The sequence below is a fragment of the Micromys minutus genome, assembly GCF_963924665.1.
Source record: "Micromys minutus genome assembly, chromosome: 3".
NCBI lineage: Eukaryota > Metazoa > Chordata > Mammalia > Rodentia > Muridae > Micromys > Micromys minutus.
The window spans coordinates 2527377-2545918 of NC_137972.1; the positions used below are offsets into that span (position 1 = coordinate 2527377).

General features: G+C 47.5%; 1 protein-coding gene across 8 annotated transcripts in view; it reads right to left on the minus strand.

Moving 5' to 3' along the window:
* The window catches only part of PPFIBP1 (PPFIA binding protein 1), a 126278-nt gene extending 118571 nt beyond the window's left edge, over window positions 1-7707 (minus strand). For all 8 annotated transcript variants that reach the window (XM_080913693.1, XM_080913697.1, XM_080913694.1 and 5 more), the window contains exon 1: window positions 7554-7707. The gene's annotated coding sequence lies outside the window, so the exon portion shown is untranslated. The remainder of the gene's footprint in view (window positions 1-7553) is intronic.
* Window positions 7708-18542: the final 10835 nt, after the last annotated feature.

Here is an 18542-nt window from a genome sequence, read left to right on the forward strand (position 1 = left end):
AGTTGTGATACTGACCATCACCCAACCTCTCCACCTAGGTTAACTGAGAACCTACCCTTTTCTTCGGGGTCCCTGCAGCATGCTCCTTCCATTACAGCTAACATCTTTCCTTGGAAATCTTTAAGCCATATATGCCGGTGGCAGTCAAGAGATGGGCAGATGAAATCTAGTATAGCAAATCCAGAATATCATCAGCTTCTCGGCTCCAATACTTCCCAAACCCTGCCATTCTATGCCCTCAAGCTTCCTACCTCCAGTGCCTTTTTTTATTTTGATTCACTATTTCCAATGATTTCTAATCCTAGCAAAAATTCTCAACACAAGCATCAATACTTACACCACTTTCCATCTGGAAAGATGACCACTGAGAGACTAGCAATTTGCCAATATCAGCCTGTTATAAACAAGACAAGACTTCTAGTTGAGTACCTATGGGGCTTTTTTTTTTTTTTCTCACACAGAATAATGTCTTTTAATTAAAAAAAAAAAAAAAATATAGGTCCTCAAGCAACTGCAAGTCACTGACTGACCTCTACATGGTGATGGGAAGGGCATGTCACCCAGGAGAACTAAAGTCCCTAAACAGAGAAAATGATCAAGAACCGTAATTTCATGCTTAGAAGGCTTCTCAGTTGTGTGGTTACAATCTGGTGAAGGTGAGGGTAGAGAATGTGAAAGGCTGACAGAAAAATCCAAGCACCTGATTTCCAAGGAAACAGTTCCCCAAGTAACTTCCCAGGTCTGGTCCCAGCAGACTCACTGGATCAACCAGATGGTGTCCTGACTCACCATTTCCCTTTTCTCCTTCTCCCCCCTGCTCCGCCCACAGGCTCTTCCATCATTCATAAGAAAATAGTAGGGCGTGTCCAAATTACACTTCAAACAAAATTAGGTCTTCTACTGTGCACTGGCCCAAGAGGCAGCGTCTTAGAAAAAGATAATGGCCATAGGGACATTGTTCAACTCTATCTGTGCTGCTGAGTTCTCACATATTAAAAACAGGCCAACAAGTTCCTCATGTTTCCATGGTCTTCTAGATAAAGGAAATCCCATAAAACTTCCCTACTAAAAGAACAGCACACAACTCTGGAGCAGTGCGATGACATTCCTGCAAAGTTCTACGGCTGAAACAAGAAAGAAGCAAAAGCAACGTAATGAGCTTCGCAAGAGCTGTCTCGTGTCCTGTTTGCTGGCAGAACTCTGTCACTTCTCTAAGCAGAAAATCTTACCGCTGAAAACAGCATCTTTTAAAAACATTTTTATTTTATGCTTTGACAATTTCAAACGTGTACACAATATATTTTGGTCATATCCATCACCACCGTACGCACCTTCCCCTATTCCCTGGGCCGCACCCCCATGAACACACATCCCCCTCTCTCGTTATCATGTCATATATATGTATATGTATATGTATGTATATGTGCATGTGTATATACACACATATACATATACCATATCATATACATGGATATGTATACACACACACATATGTATATACACACATATACATATACCTTATGATATGTGAATAAATGTATATATCACACATATATGGATCATATATATATATCCATCCATACATCTCTCTGCCAGTTAGTATTGCCTGTAGCCAATCACTGGAGCAACACACCAGAGGCCATATTCCCAAAGGAAACTGACTCTCCATTCCATGGCAGGCCACAGCTCCTCAGCTGGCAGTGAGGCTCCTGGGCCCTTCCCTCCAAAAGCATCATCTTTAATCTTACTTCCATCTCAAGTTTGCCTTCTTATCAAAAACACATACATTACGAACAGCATACCTGCTTTCCTAAAGATGTGTGCTCTAATTAGACAGGTTAGAGAACAGGTAAAAATACTCATTCACACTCAAGCTAATGGGGTGTCCATAAAGTTTACAACAACCTCCAAACATCAGTGTCTGATCTTCCCCCTACATGCTCTATCCCTTGGCTATGAATCCTGGCCATAATGACTGGTACTCTGAGCAGTCTAAGTCTACACAGTCCTTGTATTCATGGGTACTTTCAGGTGGGGTGCTGTACAGAAAGCAGTAAATAGTCTGTCTACTCTCAACTCCGTAAACTTGCCAACCAAAACAAAGACACGTGTGTGGGCCGGTCAAACTGTGAGTCATAGCAGGTTCCAGTGAGTCACATAAGCCCAGCGCAGGCACAGACTGTGAGGACAAACCCACCTGGCACACACTCAGAAACACAAACTGTTCAATGCATAGACTGTTCCACACTGAACTCAAACCCTCCCTCCCCACCACAAAACTGCCTCCCCACCACAAAACTGCTTAACAAGCATGTAAACTTAAATCCCTTCAGAGAGAACAATTTTGACCTAAAATTCAACGTTTTGGGTGTTTCAGTGCCTTCAAGATGGAAAATAAAACAGAAAAAGTACCCTCACCACTGTGTTCTAGCAACAACATAAATACTGCATAAAAAAACAAAAAATAGAAGTCTTTGAGTTTTGTGGGCTGGGTTAAGTCGTTTTAGGCTTTGTCCTGGTTTGTTTTGGTTTTGCCATGAGCTTTATTTAATAAAGCATTAATCTCTGTGATATATATGACAAAAGCTGCAGGGGTTTAGCCGGCAATAGGTTCTGACACGCTCTGCAGTAAGTCTGAGGAGTAAGAAACTCAACAGATGGGGAACCGCATGAGCCCACAGAAGTTCTAAGCCTTTGATAATTGATTTAATTGGGATTTTATAAACTTTTAGCTGCACCAAGGTGCTGGCCAGGAGACACTTGGTTTGCTTCAATCCTAAACATCACCCAGCACCAAAATGGAGCCTTAACTATAATAACTTTGAGTCTCTTATTTAAACTCAGCTGTTTAGCTTGATTTCTAGATAGCTTTATTGTTTTCTAGTGCCCAAATAACAGTTTACAAATGTCTGTAACCCCAGTTCTAGGTGACCCAATGCTTTCTTCTAGCCTTCCTTCAAGGACAGTAGACATGTGGTACACAGACATACATGCAGACAAAACATCCGTTCACATTAAATAGAAATGAATAAACAGAGCTGTATGGTGGTGGCCGATGCCATTAATCTCGGCACAGGGCAGGCAGAAGCAGGTGGATCTCTTAATTTTGAGGCCAGCCTGGTTGGCAATGCCAAGACAGTCAGAGCTGCACAGAAAAACCCTATCTCAGAAATTAATTAATTAACTAGTTAATTAATGTGTTTGTTTTTATTTGGGAAAAGGATGGAAACCTTTTTAATTAGAATTAGGACTTTCTGAACGCACTTACAGATAGCTGCTGAAGTGTGATTCTCCCAACTTCAGAACTAAAAAGACTTTCTAGAAAAATCTCTGAAATAAAGTGATTACATGATACTTCCTGTTCATGTTTCCCCTTTTGACATTTTAAAATACAGACCCAATACTTAGGACTAGGGAGGTAGTTCTGAGGCCCTGAGTTTGGGCCTCACCACCCACAGCAGCACACACCTGTAATACCAGGAGTTGGACAAGCAGAAAAGGCTCTGCACTTTCGAGCAGTGAGCCTAGCCAAACTGAAGAAGACACCTAACATCAGACCCTGGCCTTCCATGCATACACGCATATGCGCACATGCACACACATCTGAACACGCACACACACAAACACACATGCAAGCACGAATGCATGCACCAAACCAAAAAAAAAAGGTACAGACCCAAGTGTGAATAGATATGGAGATGACTCTTGTCACTCACCGTCTTGTGAGTTCAAACCAGGACAGACACCGTAACATCTTTGAAAAGACAGAATGTTAAATACGATTTTCCTTCAGGTAATCAGAATTTCCTTCTAATCTGGCTGTTTTAAAAAAAAATAGGTACCTTAAAAATTGGAGATGAAAAACCTCAAAAAGTCACTTTTAATGTAACAAACTGTCAGCATAATTCACTACAAAATATAAGTAGTCCATGGAGGTAAAAGATTTTAAAAGAAGTCAGCTGGCCCACGACAGAAGAAAATGACCTTGTTGTGATTTACCTCATGCTGGTACCGAGAGAGACAGAAAGAGCATGAACTGCCATGACGCTCCCTCAGTGACCATGTTCTCAAAAACAATCTAAAACAACTTCCGGATTAGGCGTGGCTAATTTGGAATTGCAGTGTAGCCTAGATTCCAAGCTTCTTGTCCAGTAAGACCAACGGACTCTCATTTTTAATGTCACTATGACAACAGTAACAGTTGTTCATCAAAATGAATTGAATCAAAACCTAATCTTATTTTTCTTAAAAACTTTCACAGCTTTTAACAATTCTCCTTTTTCTTTTTAACTTTTATTCAGTGTATGCGTCCCACATATGTTGTAAAAAGCTGAAGCAGGACGACAACTTGGGGGACTCCACTCTCTCCTTCTATCAGTCCGTATTCTAAGGACTGGGCCTGGCAGCGAGCGCCTTTCCCCACTGAGCTATCTCGCTGGCCCAAGAATTCTCCTTTCAAACTACCACGTTGAAAGAGGCTCAGTGGTTAAGAGCACGCATGGCTCTAACACAGCCCCTGAGTTCTGTCTCCAGCACCCACATGGCTTTTATAACTGTCTGTAACTGCGGTTTCAGGGACTGCACAGCAGGCAGGCAATCAGATCATACTCGTGAAATAAAAGAATGAAAGAATCATGTTTTATTACGCTACATCTGCCCTCATAAACTTGAACTGAAAAAGAGAAATAGTACTTCAAAAAGTACAATAACTTATTGCTCAAAAAGCTTTTTTTAAACTTCCCCCACCCCCAAAATACACACACACACACACACACACACACACAAAGATACTTTTGCTTGACTGCCTGGTCTTTGAGGTTCCATCTTTAACTGCAAGCCATCCTCTAACTACTGTGTCAACCAAGGCTACGCTACACAGTACCCACCTTAGTGCCCAGAGGAATTCCACATCTCTTTCCCAATAAAAGGAAACTGCACTAGAAAATACAGAATATTTTACATATATACATTGAACATAAATACCAAAATTTTGCCCAATATTATTGCTGAACAATTAGCAATTTCAATGCCTTAGTTCAAAAATGCAAGCAAAAGTTAAAATGTTCTGTTCCCACAAAGCACATACTCCCCTTACAAAAAGCCTGTTCTTGCTGGCTATGGCACAAACACGAAATCCCAGAGCGAAGCAAGAAGAACCAAAGTTCAAGGCCAGCCTGGGCAACATGGTGAGATCCTATCTCAAGGAAGCGGGGAGTGGGGACGGCCTTGTCAAAAAGGCTGCTCTTCACAAGCCCGGTTCTGTTCCTTACTCCAGGAACTAAGAACAATGCCGTTAGAAAACAAAGCAAATAACACACAAATGGCCTTCCCAGTTCTGGCTATAGAGACGTCTTTTAAATTCCATTTTTAAAACCCTCTGTGCCCACACTTCCTGTCTTGGGTTCACTAGACAGATGTGATGACTTTCTGGAAATGCCCTGTAGGTCAGAGTCTGGGATGCGGCTTCTGACACACAATGAAGTCCACTCCCACTTCCTCCGGACCGGGCACCAGGGAATCCTCAGCGCTGAGGAACCCCTGCTTCACTCAGAAGCCTCAGCTACACGCCCTGAGTGCTGGGACAGTGAGCTCAAATTTTCCCCCGTGCGCAGACAACAAGAAATAAAATCAGACTCCTACCAAGAGACAATTGATTTCTCTAGTTAACAAGCAGACCTTTCGAGTTCCCTTCACATTGCTGTCAATTCTTGCTGAAAGCAAGGGTCTGTTTGGTCCCATGTGTTAGAAAAAGTCATATTCTCAGTATTGAATCTGTATACTTCCCACCTCCTTTCCCTGTGAAACTCCTGTCCCAACCAGTCACGCTGCTTCAGGCTTCTAGCCCTAGGACGCAGGAAGCAGAGACGGGCAGATTGAGTTTGAGGCCTGGGCGGTCTACACTACAGGGTGGCTCAGGCCAGGCAAAGCTTAGTGAAATCCTGTTTCAAAAATAAAAGGTAATAAAATAAAATTCCAACTCTTTTCTCTAAAAGCGAACCCTGAAAACACACTAACAACCGCGAACCCTGAAAACACACTAACAACCTTCATTCAACCTTTCCTCAAGAAGCCCCAGGCAAGATCTGGATCAACCACCGTCCCTAGTGCTCACGTGTGTAAACACCAACAGAGTTGTAGAACTATGCCCCCAAGAAACCAGTTTCCCCACAAGCCACGAATATTCCCAGTGAATTTCTCACACCCTAAATGGACCACTTCATACTGATGTGCAAGGATAACACTGATGTCCTTTTACTTAGACAATATGTGGTAGGGATGTAAGGACAGTGAGAAAATAGAAAATTGTTTTCACTCTCTGGGAAGATGTTTCACAGATATTTGTGGCACTTTTAAATATTTCCCACTCCTGTTCCCATCCCCAGCCACACCTTCCTGCCGCTTCTATAGTCCGCAGGAGACTGGGTCCAAGCACATGTCCCTGATGGGCACTCTCTGGTAAGATGGAGAAAACTGAGATTCAGGGTCTGAGCACACGTTCCAAGACTGGAGCTCTGCGGTATTATATAGGGAATCTGGGGTTCCACCACAGTTCCCTGACTGGAATCTGAGGTATATTATAGGGAGTCTAGGGTGCAGGGTCCCACTACAGTTCCCTGAATGGAGCCTGTGATATTACTGTAGGAAGTCCGGGTTGTGGGGTCCCATTAAAATTCCCTAACTGGAGTCTGTGGTGTCGTGGGGATTCTGGGGTGTGGGGTCCTAGAACACTTCCCTGTTTGGAGTTCTGTGGTATCAAATCCTATGGTGTGTGGGGGAAGGGGAACTTACACTCTCCTGGATGAGTCTGTGGCGTGGTGAGGTGCCCATGGTTTAAGACTGTGCTCATGTTCCTGACTAGAGCTCTGTGGTACTAGGATTCTGGGGTGTTGAGGTCCCCGCACACTTCCCTGACTGGACTCAGTGTGGTGGAGTCCAGGTGTGAGCTGGAAGCACACTTCCCAGACTGGAGGCTGTGGTATGGTGGGAATTCTGGGGTGTGGAGTCCCAGCACATTTCCCTGATTGGAGTTCTGTGGTACCAAAGTCTATGGTGTGGTAGGGGGACGAGTGTGAGATGGGCTCACACTACCGTGGCTGGAGACTATGGGGGGGGGGGGTAGGGGAGTCCGGTGTGAGCTGGAAACACATGTCCCTGACTTCAGGCTGTGGAGGGGAGTGTGTGTGTGAGCTGGGAGCACACTTCCCTGACTGAAGTCTGGGGGGGGGGGGTCCGGGTGTGAACTGGGAGCACACTTCCCTAACTGAAGACTGTGGTGTGAAGAGGAGACCAGAGTGTGCGCTGGGAGCACACTTCCCTGACTGGACTCTGTGGAGGGGAGTCTGGGTGTGAGCTGGGAGCACACTTCCCTGATTGGAGTCGGGAGGGGGGGAGTCCGGGCACACTTGCCTGACTGGAGTTCTGTGCAGTGGGGAGTCCGGATGCAGGAACCGAGGTCCCAGACGAGCCCTTCCTGTCACCCCGAAGCTGCCCCCCACTCCCTAGAGATCCCCGGGAACGCGGGTCGCAGAAGGAACCGCCCGCGGCTGGCTTACCTGAGGCGGGGGGCCGCCGAGCTCCACAAGTTGCAGTTCCGCCTCCCGGCACCCGCCCGGCTGCCAGATCGCCGCTACCCTCGCGGCCGCCCCCGCGCCCTACACGGGGACAGGAGCCCGGGCCGGAGCGCAGCGCCCGGCTGACATCACCGCCGCCCAGGTGCCGCCTCCCCTCGGTCCTCCTCGGCTCGCCGCCCCGCCCCCGGCGGGAACCAGCCCCAGGGGCGGAGGGGCGGGGCCTCGCGCCTGCGGCCCGCTGATTGGCCGGGCGCGCGGTCACTCCGCGGCGCCGCCGGGTCTCCCACATTCCTGGCGGAGCCCGGCGGAGCGGGGAGTGGGCGACGGTGGGGTGGGAGCGCGGCCGGTCGGGTAAAGGGCCGCGGAGAGCCGGGCGTTTAGTCGCAGCTCTTCCCAGGTCGGAAGCGAAGCTCACCCCGAAAGACCGCCTCCCTGTCGCGGACCGGGCGGACGTGGCGGGCGGGGAGCCCCGTGGATAAAGTCAAGGCCCCGGAGGCCTCCTGCCCTGCAGCGCGCGGGCCGGGGTCAGCATGGGGGAAACTGAGGACTTGCAGAGTCTGGGCCGATGAGGATCCCAGACGCGGCCACCCTAGTTCCGCGTGGTCATCTGGGGGACCCTCAACCACGTGGCAGCGTTTGCATTTAGTAACAAGACAGAATACAATAAAAACAGGCAAGCTTCCAGAGAAATAAAAATAAAACTCTCCAGAGGGGGAAAAGTTTTTACTATTTACATTTTGTTTTGTTCCCCTCCCTCCTTCTCTCCCTCCTCCCCCTGGGCTGTGACACGTATCAAGACTGATCTTCAAGTTGTTATCTTCCTACCTTACTTAGCCTTCCTAGTAGCTGAGATTACAGGCCCACGCTTCCAAACTCAGCACTAACCTGCTTTTTAAAAGATTTTTTTCTTGTTCTTTGTCTTGTCATGAAACTGTGGACCAGGCTGGCCTTGAACAGCTATCTGCCTGCCTCTGCCTCAGACTGAAGTCAAAGACGCGCCCCACCACACCTAGCTATTTCTGTTATTTTGTTTAACTATGTGTATGTATGCCTGTGTGCCCGTGGAGACTAGAAGCATTGAGTTCTGACGGTTGTGAGGGCTGTGGGCTGAACGGTATCTCTGCAAAAAGAGCAGAAGGACTTAACTGTTTGGACTTCCCTTCGGCCCCTGTGCCGGAACTTTTTAAGTACCATAGGGCTGCTGTTTTGATGCACAGCTGAAAAGGGGCTTTACAACCGAGTTCAAACCACATGATAATAATTACTGTTGAACCAATTGCAGTGACTGAGCTAACAATTAAGAATTAACTACTGTTTACCCTCTGGTGGGTATCAGCTGTATAATCCTCTTGGCTGTAAAGTCAGGGAGATTCTCAGGAGCCCTTCCTTCAGTTTCTCGACAGACCCAGGACAGAACTGAATATGATGTAAGTGTCAAACTATATCACCACCATCTACAAGTACAATTAATTGATTAGTTTCTGTTAGCTTTTTGTTGGCTATTTGTCTCCCTACCCCAGGGAACAGGAGGTGTTATGTTTGTATGTGTGTTGATTGGGGGTTTGATTTTAGGTTTCTGTTCTGTTTTGTTTTTGACAGATTCTTAAGTAGCTGAAGCTACCCTTGAGCTCACTGTGTGGCATAGACCAGCCTTGAACTCAGGAGCCTCCTGCCTCTAATCCCAGATGCTGGATTAAGGAGTGTGACATGTGACTTTTCAGCTGGCTTTGTTGGTTCTTTGATTAATGGCCTTTCACACATTCACCATTCTCCCACAAAGGATTCACAGCGTCCATCACTGCGTTCCATGTGCTCTTCCCGGCCCACCTGTCCATGGGAGGAAGTAAACTGATTTTAACATGAGGAGTCAAAAGCCTCAGCAAGGTCCCAGCTGCCTGTAAGGCCAGATCCAGGGGATCTGAAGCCCTCTCCTGTCCCCAAGGGTGCACATACACCTGTGGGCAAGACACTCACATAAAAACAAAAAGATAGCATTGATTATTCATACTGCACACAACTCCAGACTCTAAAGCTACAGAAATAAACTAGGCTTGACCCCTGTGTTCACACTGACTTTATATTGTCACCATGGAAACTGTCTGACTGATTATTCTGAAGCCTTCCCTTGAATTCCCCAGCAGTGATTGTCTACACCAAACCAAATGAGCTTCTGAAGTGTGTGTTTTTGTCATCAACCTCTCGTTCTGAAGTTCTCAGCTACTCTCCTAAAACTACTCCAGCTTTGTCTTTTATCCCCACCCCCACCCATCTTCCTCTTCTCTCCTAGGAATCCATCCCTGTTAGAGAAACCCACAGACCCTGCTTGGGTGCCACCTTTTGTCACTTACACCAGTTAAAGCCTTCACCTGCCAGGACCTGCTGTGTTGCCATGGTGATACCACAGGGCAGGGTGGGGAGGTCTGGGAGTGTGCCCTTTGCAGAGATCTGCCACATGCTATGTTACTCAAATTATCCCCCTGAACCCTCAGCTACTTCCACACCAAGTGGGGCCGACAGTGCCTATCAAGGTTATCATAAGAGGTATTTTACAGGTGTGTGACTTGTGGTAGGTCATACACAGTTAAAGATGTTTCCTGCCAGGGGTGGTGGTGGTGCAAACCTTTGATCTCAGCATTCGGGAGGCAGAGGCAAGTGCATCTCTGAGTTTGAGGCGGTTTAGTCTACAGAGCAAGTTCCAGGACACCTAGGGCTATACAGAGAAACTGTGTCAAAAATAACCAACACACACCAAAAACAAAACAAAAAGCAAGGTATTTTCTGCCTGTTTCTATTAACCTTTTAGAGTTTGTGATAGGAGTGGGGTTTTTGTCTCACTACGTAGCCTAGATGTCTTGGAGCATGCTGGCCTGTAATCTACAGAGGTCCATATGCCTTTACTCCAGAATGCTCAGATTAAAGGCATACATCACCATACCCAGCAAACAGATTATTTGAGAGTGTCTCACTATGTGGTCCAGGCTGGCCTGGAACCCACGACACAGCCCAGGCTGAACTCAGACTTGTAGTCAGTGACTCAGGCTCCAGAATGCCAGGGTTACAGACCTGTACCACACATCAGCACCAAACTTAAAACTTTTTGATGAGCAGGCTTCAAGTCCATTCGCTCTGTGTATTCCTTACACCAAATGCAAAGAGAGAGTTTGGCAAATGTAACAAGGACTGAGAAAACAGGCCCTGTCACTCCTGTGCACTGCACAGAATTCTTTCTAGCCAAAACCTTCAGCCACCTCCTCACGGTTCTCTTCCTTTCCGCTGTCCCTCCCTCCATGCTCCTTTTGGCTGTAGCCCTTCCCTCCCCCTCCACCTGCCTGACACTCATTCAGCCCCTAACCCCCTCCTGTTATCTTCTAAGCTCATCCCTGGACCTCTCTCTCCACCACTCACGCCTCCTCAGTGCCGACTTTCTGCCTTGCTCCAAGGTGTCCCCACCCGGTGGCTGGAAGCTTCTAGCCACTCCTCTAGCCTCCAGACTTCAGTTCTCCCAAAACCACAGCCAGCCACTGGAGGGGGAGGGAACGTCCGCCCCCGTGGTGATGGCAGGATAGAAGAACAGGAAGTCCCCTCCTGCTCCCTCTGCAGCTGGAATGATCACAGCTGCCACCGAAGTCCAGAGATCAAGAGACTCAAAAGGAAAGCTGAAAAAGACCCAGTCTGGAGCAGTTCAAACCAGGGGTCACACCGAGCGGGAGGTGTGGGGGGTGTGGGGGCCACTTCAGCCTCTGTCTCCCTCCTTTCTACCAGCTCTTATCTGCTCTACATTTGGATTTTAACTGTGATACTGAATTTTTATAAGATCGCCTCAGGGGCCCAAGAAAGGGCTCCACTCAGTGGCTCAGCCCAGTGAGCTCTTCCAGAGAATCCAAAAACTACACGGGGGCTCACAGCCTTCTGTAGCTCCAGTCTGAACAGGTCCAACGAACTCTTCTTGCCTCTTCAGGCACTACACACATAGGTCACACAGACATGCAAAACCCCTATCCATATAAAAATAAAACAGAAAGAAGTCTGCTACTTAACATTGAAGCCACTGGCCTCTGTGTATGCTGGAAAACTCCAACCAGGACACGTTACAGAAGAAAACAGGATGGTAAGGGTCAAAACACAGCACCAATCTCTATCCCCGGGGCATCTGTGGCTTATGGGAATGTTCCTGTGTCCACAATAGGTCTGTAGGTCAACATGACTGTTTTCTGTCCAGTTACTCCAATGCTGAGTCTTGAACAATTGCCAGGTACTATCATTATGTTAGGGGTGGGGACTAGGAGAGACTTGAGTGAAAGCTGGGGAAAACCTGTTCAGAAAGGGGCAAGTAGAAGCCTACAGCAACCCTAAGTGTCATCTGAAGCTCCTTCTTCAGTATTTCCCACAGGAAGAGGTACACACAAGCCAGAAAGTGACCGTGGTGAACATCTTCATCCCGTTATGCCAGAACCTGGTTTTCACCTTTTCCTCTTCAAAAGCCTGTATCCCAGTAATCCTGGACCATCTGAGATGAGCAGGGTTGTTATTTTAAGATTTGGTTTATGTGTGCGCACACCTGCAGAAGTCAAAGTGCCCCCCTTAGGCCCGAAGAGGGGATCTGAACTCCCAAACTTACTATCCTGAGTTACTATCGTGAGTCACCATGTGCTAGGAACCAAATCCACCCTTTGCGGGGGTGGCAGGGCTCTTCATAAGAGCCCCCCCCCCCCACTGAGCTATCTCTCCTGGCCCCTAGAACTGTGTTCTGCCCTGTAGACATACAAACAAACCCTCACTGAATAAATGCTTCCACCTCCTGACCTGCTGTAGGTAAGATCTTTAGAAGCTCAGTAACAACATGCACAGACTGTCTCCAGAGGATTTTGGAGCCCTCAAGCTGCTTTCATCATTAGTGTGGCATTTGGTGACAGCACACAATCTTAACTGAGGCATTACTGAGCTGTCACTACAGACATCCTTTGTGACTCCAACCCCTCCCCCTCCCATAGAATCAGGTCAGTAACAGTCAAATACTCTGCCCCAAGGGCGAGTCTTACTTTATTCTTTCCCGGAATCCCAGAGTTATTCTCTTAATTAACCACCAGATAAATCTAAAACCAAAAAAACATCCTAGGTAAAATGTATCCCTTGTATTCATCCATTTCAAAGCTGAAAGAGACCTTCATAGTTAAGAGAATGATCACCTTTCACGGATGATTTTGATTAATGATGAGATTCAACAAATTCCCTTGGATAATCTTATTACAAACTCAGCTGATTAAGTGATCATTAAATATTAAATGGTGGTGTGCATGTGTAATCTCAGCCTCTCAGGAGACTAAGGTGGGAAGGCTGTTAAAGACGAGGAATTTGAGGCAATACATCAAGACCCTATGTCCAAAGGAGAAGTAGCCAAAGGAAGGGAAGGGTTGCACTAACTGGGTTATTCTGAGGAAACCCCCAGGGGATAGAGAGTCCAGCCTTTTGAAGACATAGGTGCAATTCCTGTTTCCCAGTCTACAAAGATGATCTGCATGGCATCCTTCGAAAGCCTCCGGGGCTTTGTAGGACTCACAGGTCAGGTTCATCCTTCTGCCTAACCCACCTTCTGCAAAGATCTCTATAGATCTTAGAAACAACAGAAGGTGCTGGACCAATAACAGAGCATGCTCAGGAGGTGACTGCCTGCCCTTGGATCTTTCTCCACTGGGCACAGTGTTTGAAGCTCCTACGTCATTATCTCACGACCTACTGCTGATTCAGATGTGGCACTCCGGGACACCTCATTTCCTGGACTAACACCTTTTGTAATTTCTGGGCCTCATGCCAACACATTTCATTTTGGCCACAATCACTTTTGCTCCTGGACAATCATTAAATTAACATCTCTTTATTTAGTCTCTCTTAGCCTTCCACTTTAACTAGAATTTGCCCACTAATCCAGAATTTACATTTTTGAGTGACCTGTTAACTCCAACCCAGAAACTTCTGTCTAAGAGACCCGAGGGGAAATAGTTTTCTAAAAGCAGATCTGACATGAGAGACTCTCACCCTGGTTAGAAAAATCGCTTTCTTGGATGGACTCTTTCTGGTGGGTTGAAAGTAGTTCCTGGTAAACAGAGCTTGGCTTAAAGACTGTATCTCAGGTTCCGCAGTGCCCAGTGGGGTTGGGGGTTCCTGCCCCCCTTCACTGGCTCTTCCAGACACTGGTTTTAGAAATGCCTTTCCAAGGAAGGACGCTGTGTCTGCAGCAACTCCACTGCCAAGTAATTAGTGTTGTGGTCTGTTAAACAGCCAGGGGATCAAGGAAGCCAAGAGAAAGTGTCACAACTATTGTTTAAGTATGCCTCTCTTTTAAATGCTTTAAACCACCATGTTTCTGTTTCATCTCAGGTCACACCCACGTGACCTGCTGCTGCTTGAATTCACAAAGAGATATGAGGTAATGACCACAGACATCCTTTTATGGAGAGGCAGGAAAGAAAAGTTATCACCCATACCTGAGTTGCTGCTGTTTGTCTGTTAATTATTAAAATCAACACCTGTCCTTTGGTAAAACTAAAGTAAGCAGTCTGAGCCTACACCGTTCCGCATCTTGGGCATCGATCGGTTTAATGACTTCAGTAGTGAGGAAGGCAGAGTCCACTGAGGTGGGCATGTGACAGAAAGATTGAAGCTGTGACCCCCACAGCGTTCTTCTTCCTATCAGTCTGAGATGGTTCACTATAAGGATCCCTCGGGTAGCATGCAGACAATACCTGCAGATGTCACAGGAGTATTACGACAGTAAAAATGATAAGGTTAGCCCAGTGGGCGTGGCGCATGCCTTTAATCTCAGCACTAAGGAGGCAGAGGGGATGCTGGTCTCTGAGTTTGAGGCTATCCTGGTTTACAGAGTTCTAGAACATCCAGGGTTCCACAGAGAAACCCTGATTGAACACCCTACCAGAGAAAGACAACAGTAAAAGTAATACACCCTTGACACTTTATCTTTTTGAAGGAGGAGAGGGTCTCACTGTGTAGCCCTAGCTAACTTGTGTAGATTAGGTTGGCCTTGAATTCAAATTGCTGTACCTGCCTCTGCCTCTGGAACCGGAGTTGCATACCGCCAAACTCATCCCCCAACCCTGTTTTCCTTACCTTCCTTAAAAAACTTTTTTTTTAAATTTATTTATTTGTGTGTGGAGGTCACAGAACAACCTGTTCCACCATGAGGGTTCTGGAGACCATACTTGGATCGTCCAACTCGGCAGCAAGCGCCTTTACCCGCTGAGCCATCTTGCCTGACAGAATGTGTGACCGGATTGATTGGACCATGGATCTTCGTTCGTCAGGCAGTGTTTACCCGCAGATCAGTATAACAAGATAGGGCCTCAGAAGTCCTGGTTGAATCGGCACGAACTGGATCAGTCAAGTCTTCTCAAAAGACAACGGGTGCGAAGACCTAAATGCCAGCCACTGGAGCCCAGCGGACCCAGCAAAGATGCAAAACAAGCAACGGGCCTAACCCGGGAGTAGGCAGGAGCGTGCAGCTCCAGAAAAAAGATCTCAACAAAGCAGGGAGGGTCTGAGAGGGAGGGGGCGCTGAGGGTCCCACACAGAATATCGGGTGGCCAGAAGTCACGAGGCAGTAGACGCCGTGGGTGGCAGTAGCAGCTGCAGATGCGATCGCAATGTAACTAACAATAACAAAAAATAAATAACTGCACAAGTAAACACACACCAGTTTTAAATCTTTGCCGTATAGTAGCATGAGTTCTGTAGAGGCCCCTCTTTATTTCCTAAGTGGGTAAAGCCACAGAGAGCTTACTACTTCCCTGAGGTCACAAAACTACAAAATAACAACATTCCACACCAGTTTGGCGCTGGCGCCTGCAGAAAGAAAGGCTGTTACATAGAGGATGGGTACAGAGGGCTGGGGGAGCTGGCGCCATGTTCCCATGAGGCCCTGCGGCTCCGCACCTCCTCCCCATCCCCCCAACCTCCTTCTCTCACTTCTGGGATTGTCTCACACCCTCTTCTCTATCAGCTGGGATGATCTGAAACCTTTGAAGGAGCTTCACTAACCTATGGCTCTAATGAGCCACACTCGTGGGAGTGTTTCGTATTTCCCAAGAACCACAAACAGTACAGAGCTGAGTATTCTCTTCTGAATTGATGAGAAAATTGATGGGAAAATGCGACCTGGTGGCCAAGATCATGTTTCTAATCTTGTTTCCTGGTGAATTCTTTGGGTCAGTCTCAGTCTGTCTTGGGGTCTATTTTGTCAGACACTACAGAATGTGTTACTCTACAACGGGCAATTATCACTGCGTGTTAATTAAATGTCATTATATTAATTACGTGGCCCTGCCCCACCTCATTTTTTCCCTAAGCAACTGGAGTGAAGGAAGCTGTGATTACAGGCCCAGTGAAGGAAGAGCAAGAGAAAGGAGCCTCAACATCTTGTTATCTTCCCAGACCCTCTCGATCCGCACAGATCACTGAGGGTCCTGAAGGAGTTTAGCTGTGTTCTAATTAGGGGGAGAACACACTCAGAGCATATCTTGTTTCGCTAAAAAATAAAATAAAAATTCTCTCCAGCAAGCCTGCTTTGCTTTTATGGAGTACACTCGTGAGAAGGGCTAGCAAGACAAAGGAAACGCCGCTGGTTTTCTTATAAAGTTATTTGTAATGTTTTGAGCTTTCCTGTCAATCAGAGGACATAAGCCCATCCTCCCATGGGGTGGGAAAATAGTGGGACCATAGCTTAAGCCCTTCCGGAGAGAGGCTGGAAACCCATGAAATCTGCTAAAATGCTGAGGGACCTTTATGTCTTACACTAAAAGTTATTTCCCCATTATATCATCCTCAAAAGGAGTTTTTATTGGGGGTCTCATTGTGATATTCAACCCACTGGATTCTAAATAATTTAAAAAACAATAAATATTTTGTTGTTTTTTTATTTTTGTTTTTTTTTTTTTTAATTCATTTTTGTCCGAAACACCATTCAAAACCCTCCAACTTTCTTTCTCCACATCCTCAGGAGAGCTTGTTTTCTCAGCTCCGTTTTATTTGTCCTGCCCTATTTTAAGCCCTGGGGTTGTGTTTGGTTCTGTCTAAGGCTGTATTTATTTATAGAGTAAAGGAGTCATAGGCGTAGAAATAATAACACCTTTGTCAGAAAGCGCTGGGATCCAAGGCTCGCGTCAAGTGGAGCATACTTCCTGCTGCAGCGAGCAAAAGCCTGAGGAGACCAAATGGATGCTTTTCCTACAGCAGAGACGCCTCCTCAAACAGGAAGTGTCAGGAAGCAGGCTCTGCTCACTTCTGCTGAGTTCCTCAGCTCCACCCGGTCCTGCTCCCCCTCTCCTGCCCTCCTGAGTCCTGCTCCCCCCACCCTCTCCTGCCCTCCTGAGTCCTGCTCCCCCCCACCCTCTCCTGCCCTCCTGAGTCCTGCTCCCCCCCACCCTCTCCTGCCCTCCTGAGTCCTGCTCCCCCCACCCTCTCCTGCCCTCCTGAGTCCTGCTCCCCCCCACCCTCTCCTGCCCTCCTGAGTCCTGCTCCCCCCCACCCTCTCCTGCCCTCCTGAGTCCTGCTCCCCCCACCCTCTCCTGCCCTCCTGAGTCCTGCTCCCCCCACCCTCTCCTGCCCTCCTGAGTCCTGCTCCCCCCCACCCTCTCCTGCCCTCCTGAGTCCTGCTCCCCCCCACCCTCTCCTGCCCTCCTGAGTCCTGCTCCCCCCACCCTCTCCTGCCCTCCTGAGTCCTGCTCCCCCCCCCTGCATCCTGCCCTCCTGAGTCCTGCTCCCCCCCACCCTCTCCTGCCCTCCTGAGTCCTGCTCCCCCCCCCCTGCATCCTGCTCACTAAAGGCTCCTGGACCATTTTGGGGGTGAGATCCTGAGACTTGACCCAATTCGTGAGAAGCTTTTAACAACCTGCTCACTGTCCTTTCCTGTTCTCCAACTGCTTATCTAGAATCTTATTTAATCTTCGCAGCCCTGAGAGTCTGCAGTATTATTACCACCACTTTCTCAATGACGAAACTGAGGCCTTGAAGTGGAACCAGCTTCACGGGCAGGTGAAGGTTGTGGTCACTCAGGGACACCTCCACCCAACAGTTCATAGGGCCCCCCACATGGTTAGCATTCTGCAATGCTGTCTTAACATTTGTGTAGTCCTGACCCCAGGCCAGCCTGGAACTTACTGTGTAGCCCACGCTGGCCTCAATGTCTAAGCAGGTCTCCTGCTTAGAAGTCTGCAATTCTGGAATTATGGTTGTAAACCACCACCGCACTTGCTTGTAAGTTTTTAACAAATAGCCTCAAACTCCACTCTGAGCCTGCAGGTCACTTCTCTTATCCTGCCTCCATGCTGGGTTGAGTTGTTTTCCTCAGGACACTCAGGCGCTTTGCCAGGCCCTAAGAAACCTCGCCCAGAGGACCAGTACCTAGCAGAATCCATTTCACACCGACCTGGAGACTCCAAGTCCAGGTCATGGAGCCTAGGGTCCGATGTCTTCTGACACGGTTCTTGGTGGCTGGCTGCTCTCGATATGTGTCTCCACATATTCTTCAGGTTGGCATTACCACAACGTCCTCTTCCTAACACAATTTTCTCCTTTAAAGTCCCCTGTCTGCAAATATAGTCACAGACCACATACTAGAGCTTAGGGTTTCCAGGGCTGCCCATAGCGGCCATTAAGTGAAGAGCCTCAAGACACTCCCTACGTGTTTGTTTGCAGTAAATCCGATGTAAGGATGTGTGGGGTTTTACCACCAGAGTAGAAATGAAGGCACAGAGAGATCTGTTCTTGCTGTCCTGAGATACAGGCCACACGGGAAAGGCTTGGGTCTAACTCCATGCTGCTGGGCGTCAGCGCTGAATCTGCAGCTGGGCCCATCTGTTTTCTCAGCCTACAGACACAGCTGCTAGCAAAGACGGTCTCTCTACAATTATAGGTTCTTGGGTTGTCTGCCTTTGGAAGATTTCAAAATAGCACAGTTAACTC